We start from the raw sequence: 8493 nt of genomic DNA, 5'->3' as shown, positions 1-8493 counted from the left end.
ACGAAGGATCTTCGGCAATCTTCGGGACTCTCGGTCTTGAATGCACTTGCAAGTGCGACTGAAAGAAGAAACCGATATTTCTCCCCTTCTATTTGTTTAGGCGATAGCGAGTATTTCTTTTCCTAGCCATCGATAGTTGAGCGTTCTGTATAAGATTTTTTCTTTCGGTAGCATGCATTTTTCGTTTTGGCCGTCGAGTGTCGAGCGTTCTGTATATCTATATATATCGGCGTATAAGCGCGGCGTTTTTAAATCGAATCTTGATGCTTATGGCACACTGTTTCTTTATTTATTGTCAAAAATAATGAACCTCGAATAAAAAAAAAACAATAATTCTTTCTAATTTTCTTAATAAAATTTATATTAAATTTTTCTTTCTTTTTAATTTTTTTTTCTTAATAAATTTTTCTTAATAAAATTTATAATAATTTTTTCTTTCATTTTAATTTTTTCTTAATAAATTTTTCTTAATAAAATTTATATCGTAAGCCAAAAATAAATTCGCACTGCCTATAATGCAAATGCATTTTTTTAAAATTATATTTCCGATAAAATGATTATAAAATATTACTGAAAAAATAGAAAAAAAATTTATTAAGCTTACTTCACAATAACGAAAAAAAGAAATAAGAAAGCAAAGAAAAAGAACGAAGAGAAAAAGAAAGAAAAAAAGGTAAACATACTTGTTAGCGCTGTCAAGATAAAATATAGGTATCGGCGACGTGAAAAACATACACACACTGTAGCTACTGTAGCCACTACACTACTACAGCCAAAAGAATACATTATTAAATTTTTTTTCCTATTTTTTCATTAATATTTTATAATCATTTTATAGGAAATATAATTAAAAAGAAAAATGCATTTGTATTATAGGCAGTGCGAATTTATTTTTGGCTTACGATATAAATTTTATTAAGAAAAATTTATTAAGAAAAAATTAAAAAGAAAGAAAAAATTATTATAAATTTTATTAAGAAAAATTTATTAAGAAAGAAAAATTAAAAAGATACCCTTAGATCAAAGAATCTGGATTACAGCTGAAATTCAGAAGTTGGACCCCTAAATGAGTGCACTATTATTCATCGCTCAACGCTGACTGCTTTTGTCGCTCGTGCATAGATTCATTGCGACTCCCCTGTTCTTTGTTTCGTTAGATGGATCAGGTTACTTAAAACAAACAAACGCATATCGCCTTATGCTATACACACCGGTGTCTTTGTCGGCAGACCTACGAGATAAGACGGTGACGCTTACCGTCTCCTACAATGTAGGCACTGTTTAGCCTAGTTTTAGAAAAATTAGGCAAAATAATGCAGCAAATTCCGCCAAATATATATTTCGTGAACGAAAAAAGGGCCTATTTCTTTGATGGAAAGAAAACGAAATTTTAGAAAAGATGAGAAATCGATTCTTTACTACACGTTATAGGTACTTTTCGTATAGAATTGACTGCTTTTTCGTCGAAGAACGATCATTTCGATCCTGGGATCGAAACTTTTTCGAGTTTATAGGCACTCTTTTCGCGGTTCCAGAAAATATCAATATTTTATTGAAAATATTTTTTGCAAGCTTCTCGATCTGTAGAACCTCGCAAAATATAAGTTCTTTAAATGTATGTTCTTTCTAATTTGGAAAAATTAGGAAAAAGTATTATTGCATATACCGCTAAATAAATATTTCGTGGACGAAAAAAGTGCGTATTTCTTTGATGGCAAAACCTCGAACTTCTTAAAAAGATGAAAAATCGTTGAATTCCTACATGTTTTCGGTACGTTTCAGATAGAATTCAATGTTTTTTCAACAAAGAACGATCGTTTTGATCCTGGGATTGAAAATTTTGCGAGTTTTTTGGTACTTTTTTTTTGCTGCCTAAGAAAATTTTCATATTTTATTCAAAAAATTTTCTAGCATGCTACTCGATCTATAGATGCTCGCAGTCTGTAGAATCTTCTACTGTTAGCCCTTTTTAGACTTTATTTCGAATGATTTCTAAGAAATATTACAGTTCATACCACTAAATAAAGTTTTCGCGAACGAAAAAAAGGGCCGAATACTTTGTAGACAAGACCACGAACATTTAGATTAGATGAAAAATTGTCGATTTCCTACATGTTTTTGGTTCTTTTCGTGTAGAAACTTAATTCACTTTCGCCGGAGAAAGATCGTTTCGATCCTAGGAGTAAGATTTTTCCGAGTTTTTGGGTACTTTTTCTTCGCTGCCTAAGAATTTTATCGTATTTTATTAAAAAAATTTTCTAGCATGCTTCTCGATCTACAGGTGCTCGCAGTCTGTAGAATCATCCACTGTATGCCCTTTTCAGCCTTTAATTCGAAAGATTTGCCAAAAATATTGCGGCTCATACCACTAAATATAGATTTCGCAAACGAAAAACACGGCTGATTTTTTTATAGGCAAGGCCACGAACTCCTCGAGAGGATTAAAAATTGTTGATTTCCTACATGTTTTGGGTACTTTTCGTGTAGAATTAGATGCTTTTTCGCCGAAGAACGATCGTTTTGATCCTAGGATTGAAATTTTTTCGAGCATTTTGCATTTTCTTTCACCGTCTAAGAAAATTTTCATATTTTGATAAAAAAACTTTTTAGCAACCTCCCCGAACTGAAGGTGATCGCACACTATAGAATCTGCAACTACTTTTTTTAGCCTATTTTTCGAAAGATTAGGCAAAAGTATTACAGTAAATACCACTGAATTTAGATTTCGTTAACAAAATATATGGACGATTTCTTTGATTTCTTTGGCAAGACCACAGACTTATGGAAAAGATAGAAAATTGTTGATTTCTTGCATGTTTTTAATTTTTTTTTTTTTTTATAACTCCATACATCTTTACAATGTTTCTGTAGACATTTGGTAAATTGTTATATAAGTGAAAAGATAGCACGTAGACGTTTTCTCCAATGAGAAAGCGTCGCTATTGTCGTTTATTGAAGTTATACTTCTTTTGACGTGTTGGGGAAAATGTAATGGGGAGTGAATTGGTTCCGAGCGTCTGGGAAAACGACACCATGAAGTTTGTCAAGTATTTACGACGCGCGGCAAAGCGATTTCAAATTTACGGCATGAAGTTGTCTTCTCTTCTTCTTCCCCTTTTTTTCTCTTAAGCGGGTCACCCATCCAAATACTAATCGTACTCAGCGCTGCATTACTTAAATGATCGAGCGAGAACTAATGCTGTAACCGCGCCATGGCCGTTGACGCATGAAGTAAATCGATATATCTCCCTTACATTTAATGTGGACTGATATCTATATTTTTATATTTTTTTTGAAGTTATACTTCTTTTAGCGCGTTTGGGAAAATGTAATGGGGAGTGATTTTGTTCCGAGCGTCTGGAAAAACGACACCATGAAGTTTGTCAGTATTTACGACGCGCGGCAAAGCGATTTCAAGTATACGGCATGAAGTTGTCTTTCTTTTCTTCTTCCCCTTTTTTTCTCAAGCGGGTCACCCATTCAAATACTAATCGTACTCAGCGCTGCTTTACTTAAATGATCGAAGCAAGAACTAATGCTGTAACTGTGCCATGGTTGTTGACGCGTGAAGTAATTCGCTATATCTCTCTTATATTTAGTGTGGACTGATATCTATATTTTGATATTTTCTTTTTCTTTTTTTTATTCTTTCTTATATATATATATATATAATAATAATTATTTTTTTTTTAAGTTATTTCTTTTCTTTGAAGTTTTTTTTTGAAGTTATTTTGAGGTTATTGAGGTTATATTCGTTTTGGTACGGCAAAGAAGTATAACTTCTTACGTGCGTACATAAGTACACACATCAGTTTTTTTTCATTTAGTTATAGTTTTTACTAGGTCTATAACGAGCGTAGCCTGACGAGGATTTCCTTCAAAATTCGTGAGGCACTCAACGTAATAACGATTTATGTACCATTTATAAAGATTATAGATTCTTAACGTATATTCGAAATACGCGGCTCAATCATTTCGAAAATATTGAAATTAACGAAATTTTGTTATCGTCCGTCACCATTCTTTAAACCGCTGCTAAGCACGCCCTGCTAGGCCTATTAAACAAAGCACTCGTCCCATTCTTCCACTGGACGCCTACGACGACACGTCTTAGATAAGCAGCAAAGAATTTACAAAGAAAGCGACGAACAAAGCGATTTAAGCTAGAAGCGAAATAAGAAAAGTATAAGCATTCCTTATACTTCCATTAACGAGGTGAACCTTTTTGTTGAATCCGTATACAAGCGAAGCGAGCAAGAGGTGAGATACGTGTTTAATTTTTTGTTAAAACTGCAATTCCTTATTATATTTAATTTATCAACCAGAGCTTTTATGCCACAAGACTTTTTGCCTGACGAGCCAATATAGTATTATACTTTATATTGATTTAACCGAGAGTTTTTCTTTTTTCTTATTTGTGATTTTATTTTATTAATGTTTTTAATAATTGTATTTTATTTAAATTGTATTTAATATCTTTATTTTGTTAAAGTTTTTATTGAAGTTATATTTTATGTTATTTACAAATGTAGAGTATATATTGGCATTCGGGAAAATTGTAGTTATTTCATATTGAATACAATGAAGATGGAGAAGTAAATGTTGTGTGGCTTAAGTTTCCAGATTCACTAAAGATTTGCTAGAAAATCGTACAAAATGTTGCTGGACACGTTGCGATTTAAATTAATAAAACAATAGTGCCGATCGGACGTAGATCTTTAACTATTCTCCTTAGCAACAATACAAAAATTAAGATTAAACGTTCACATTTATCTATAGTTTAAATTTAATTATTTATTATTAATTATTGAAAATTTATTTATTTTATTTTTTAATTATTGAAAATTTATTTATTTTTTAATTATTTTAATTTTGAAGTTATTATTAAACTATAATCTCTTGCAGCTTTTTATTGACCAGGATCAGTATACATTTAAATTTCTGTTTTAGTTTTCAATATGCCTAAAACTAATGCAGAGAAATGTAGAGATTATCGTCTTCGTAGGAAAAGGAATAAGGAAAATAAGGAAAATAATGAGGAAAATAAGAAAAACATAATGCACGCTAATGCCAAACGTTGTAGGGTTCTTGGTTGCGAAGAAAAATGATTCAAAAAGGTTATGAATTGCCTGCGAATGAAATTTTATGTACTCCGTCAACTTCTAATTTACTTTGCGAACCATCGGCTAAGCCTGTGATTACCGGTACAAATTTAAATAATTTAAATGTCCCAGCAATAACTAATATTATTGCTAATTATTTATTTTTTTTGTTTGGTCTTTATGTTTTGAAGTTATTTGAAGTTACTTACATTTATTTTATTTAACATTTATTTTACATTTATTTCTTCAAGAAATCCAATTGTCTGCGAATGGAACTTTATGTGCCCCATCGACTTCGAATTTACTAGTGACTTCTGAACCATTGGCTCAGCCTATAATTACTGGTACAAATTTATACAATTTAAAATTCACAGCAATAACTAATACTACTGCTAATTATTATTTTTGAACTTATACTTCTTTTGGTACGTTTGGGAATTTGGTCTTTATTTTTTAAATTTATTTCTTCAGGATGCATCGTTGTCTACTGCAAAAGATGACTATCACAACTATATTACTGTGCAAGCTGATGTGCATATGGAAAATTCTTCTATGCCGTGTCATCATCGTATAACATCAAAAAACATTACATTAACAAACATGGAGCAAAGTTCACAATCTCAAGCACGAAATAATCAATATTTAGCTGATGCTTCGATTATACATGTATTGTCTAATCAAGACATTGTACCGGATGAAGAACGCAATTCGTTAAACCAAGACACAATCATGGATCAGGAATTAACTCAATCAGATGTACCCTCTATTTATTCTAACTCTTTAGACCAGTTAGTAATTAATCATTCCACTGGCGAGCAAATTGATATGGATTTAGATCCTTCTTTACCATATAGCAATTATCATCAATTTAAACGAGCTCATAAGGAATTTAAAATAAATTTCTTGGGCAATTCATTTGAACATCCATGCTCAGTATGTGACAGATTGTGGTTTAAAAAGAATTTAAAAGAGCCATCTAATGAACATAAGGATATTCTAATACAATTTATACCTAATGTACGTATGGAAAATACTAAGCTTTGTAATATAACATGCATACAAGCTTTAAACAAGAAGAATATTCCTCTAATATCAACATATAACGGCTTCAAATATCCAGATGTACCTTAGCATCTACCACCTTTATATTTAGTTTTTGAAAGATTAATTTCGCCTCGTATTTCTTTTATGCAGATCAGACGTCTGAGACATGTGAATGGTAAATACGCCAGTTATGGTCAATTAATTAACCTGCCTGTTTCAGTTAATACAATGGTCAAATCTCTTCAAAGAAATATCGATAACGATTATTGTATAAATGTACATATTAAACGTAAGAAAATTGACCGATCTAGTTACTTACATGGCATTGTTAACAAGCGTACAATTAAAGCTTGGCTACAATTTTTAATACCGTCTCCATTGTATAGAATGTAGGATATTAAAATTGATGATTAATATTTTAATGATAATCAAATTCACGACAAAGTTGGACAAAATGATGTCAGCGAACACATTCCTGTAGAAGAGAGTCTTACGGCGCACCAACCGACATTAATGTAGGATGAAGAACAATATTTACGTATTGCACCTGGCGAAGAAAATTTACCTCAAAGTTTATTATTTGATGAATTTTTTTATTTCTTATTTCTTATTTAATTTTTTATTTCTTATTTTATTTCTTATTTATTTTAATTAAACCCTTTTTCTTCTTCATGTATAAATAAATAAGATTATACTTATTTTTTTTGCAGTTATTTTTGAGGTTGTTGATGTTATATTCATTTTGGTACGCCAAAGAAGTATAACTTCTGACGTGCGTACATAAGTACACACACCAGTTTTTTTCATTTAGTTATAGTTTTTACTAGGTCTCCTGGGTGGATTCTTTTGAGCCTTCTAGGGATATGTTGGTTATAGTTTTCATTGGCTAGCGGGTTTATGTGCGTATCAATTCTTCTTTTGTATCTGCAGGTTGATTTGGTTATTTCTTCTTGTAACGTGGAAATATTTAAGTTTTTCCTTATATCTTCATTGCGGACGTATAATACCATGGAGCATCTAAGATTGTGCGTAGGGTTATGGATTGTTGAGCCTCGAGCTTGGCAATGTGGCTTTTCGCTGCTATACCCCATAGCGGTAATCCATATGTCCAGATTGGTTTTATAATTGTTTTGTAAATTCTTAATTTATTCTCTATGCTAAGTTTCGATTTTTTGCCAGTTAACCATGCCATTTGTCTTCTTTTTAAACTAATTTGTTCGATTTTTGCATTTATATGCTTTTTCCATGTTAGTTTGGAATCTAGATGTAGTCCTAAGTACTTGACCGTTGATAGTTGTGGAATTTCTGTATTATATAATTGTAGTTTTGGTATTTTGTTTTTCCTCAGTGTAAACGTAATGTGTTTACATTTGGTAGAGTTTACTTTGATCTTCTTATTAAGTAACCATTCTTCGAGGGAATTGATTTGGTTTTGTAATAATTGAACTGCTTGTTGTGGGTCTTTGTTTACGGTAAACATTGCCGTGTCGTCTGCAAATGTTAAAACAGTACAGTTAGCGTTTATTGGTATGTCTGCTGTATAGAGGGTGTAAAGAATTGGTCCGAGGATACTTTCCTACGGAACCCCAGCTTTGATTAATTTGATGTTCGAATGAGTGTCTTTTATTTTTACATAGAATGTCCTGTCGGAAAGATAAGATTTTAGGAGTTTGTAATATGAGTGTGGAAAGTGTTTATTTATAATTTGTAGTAATCCTTGATGCCACACTTTATCGAAAGCTTTTTCTACATCTATGAAAACGGCGGAACAGTACTCTTTATTTTCTAAAGCTGTTATTATAGTGTTAGTTAGTCGGTGTACTTGTTCAACGGTAGAATGTTTGTTTCGGAATCCAAATTGATGGTCAGGAATCAGGTTTTTGTCCGAAATTATTCGTTTTATTCTTTTGTATATTATTTTTTCCAGTAGTTTCGATAGTAATGGTAAGAGCGATATCGGTCTATAAGAATTTACATCATGTGGATCTTTATTAGGTTTAGGGAGCATTATAATTTCCGCGAGTTTCCAAGTACTTGGAAAGTAATGGACTCGTAATACTGCATTAAATATTATTGTGAGTATCCTAATTGCTTTAGGTAGCAGTTCCTTTAGTATTCTGCCATTTATTAGATCATAACCTGGTGCCTTTCTTATTTTGATTTCTGATATTAGCATTCTAATTTCTTCGGCTGTTGTGCTATTAATGTTTTCATGTGATTGTGTTTTGCTTCCGACGTCATTTACGTTAGTGACTGTGCACGTATGAATATTGAAGTTGTGTGCTGTGAATATGTTTTCTAGGTTTGTTGCAAAGGTTTTCGCTTGTTTTTCTGTGCTTTTCGCCTA

At 31.8% G+C, this 8493-nt stretch overlaps 1 long non-coding RNA gene across 1 annotated transcript; it reads right to left on the bottom strand.

The window, feature by feature from the left end:
• Positions 1-6255: 6255 nt before the first annotated feature.
• Positions 6256-6507, bottom strand: LOC122521174. Its single transcript, XR_006304677.1, has 2 exons — positions 6466-6507; positions 6256-6357 (listed from the first exon to the last, which is right to left on the bottom strand). It is a non-coding gene; the product is annotated as an uncharacterized LOC122521174 (long non-coding RNA).
• Positions 6508-8493: the final 1986 nt, after the last annotated feature.

This window comes from Polistes fuscatus, unplaced genomic scaffold (genome assembly GCF_010416935.1).
Source record: "Polistes fuscatus isolate 324 unplaced genomic scaffold, CU_Pfus_HIC Scaffold4, whole genome shotgun sequence".
Taxonomy (NCBI): domain Eukaryota; kingdom Metazoa; phylum Arthropoda; class Insecta; order Hymenoptera; family Vespidae; genus Polistes; species Polistes fuscatus.
Note: the sequence above shows the minus strand (reverse complement) of the source record. Positions and strands in the feature narration are given on the sequence as shown.